The sequence below is a fragment of the Geospiza fortis genome, unplaced genomic scaffold (assembly GCF_000277835.1).
Source record: "Geospiza fortis unplaced genomic scaffold, GeoFor_1.0 scaffold200, whole genome shotgun sequence".
NCBI lineage: Eukaryota > Metazoa > Chordata > Aves > Passeriformes > Thraupidae > Geospiza > Geospiza fortis.
The window spans coordinates 1387936-1389212 of NW_005054353.1; positions in this window are offsets into that span (position 1 = coordinate 1387936).

Here is a 1277-nt window from a genome sequence, read left to right on the forward strand (position 1 = left end):
CGCGCATGAGCGGGCGGCGGGGGGGGGGGGGGGGGTGGTTGTTATTTGCTTTTTTACGACTTGTTAATTTCTTACGATGCGTTTACCAAGAAAGATAGAGCTTAGGCTGTTTTTCTCCTCTGTTTAAACCTCTTGGTACCCACACATACCAGCGGCTCCGTAGCAGAGGAGCGGATGCAAGTAGTGACCTATAACAATACCTCTGCCTTTTACAAACCATTTTTCTTGCCTGTGCTTCATCCTGACATTCCAAAAGTTATGTTTAGCTTTATTCTTAAAGAGCAATGTGAAAAAGGAAGCCTAAAGCCATTACCGTGATTTCATTAAGTTTAATTTAAACACAAAATTAGGAAAACTACAATTATTTATTATTACCTGAGTTCATTTTAGGGAAGTTACAAGTCCTATATGAAGGTCATTTGCTGGTAGGAGAACATCAATGAATTACAACTGATAAAACCTCGTGCGTACTAATTTGGATGCTTAGGAAACAATTTTTATTCAGTATTCAGAAACAGATCTTTCCTTAAACTAGGGAACCTTAGAATGATCTAGTAGTTTAAATTGGCATATTCACAAAACATAGTATTCGTTAAACATGGCGGGGAGAGGGAAGAAATACAGGAAAGATACATAATTCTACAAACTGTCAGTCGAAGATTCAAAATTCCTACCGCAAGCGAGGTGGAGCCAGTGACAAAGAGCAAGCGGTGTCGTTTCAAATCTTGCCCGCACTGTTTTAGTTCAGTACCTCGGGAAATACCGACATATGAACTTCTTTCATAACAGAACCTGACACTTAAAATGTGCAATATATATATTTGTAGTATGTAAGTTTGACTTCGTGTGGGTACATATGATACCGACCACGGCATCAAAGTATCAAGATGCCGGGTTTATCCACGAAATTTTTGGTAAAATGCTTCTGAAAACTGAGGGGACCTTGAGGTAGAACACCTCGGTAGTTTAAAACTCCGCAGCCGTATGACCAGATCCGGCGCGGGGCACTCTCTATCCCGACTATGTTGGGTACAGCTAAATAAAAGAATGAAAACACCGGCTACCTTGGGGCTCATTTTACCTAACCATGTAGCTGCCTACTTTCTTCATTGACAACTGACGCTGCTATTCGTATGGAAGCTTGTGTCTTAAAATAATCTGTGTGCCTTTTTTTTTTTTTTCCCCAGGTGGCTAACACCCAGAACGGAGTAATTATTTCTTTCTCAGCCTCATTACCACTGACGGCGCGGAGCCGCAGCTGGCGGCGGGGCGAAGCA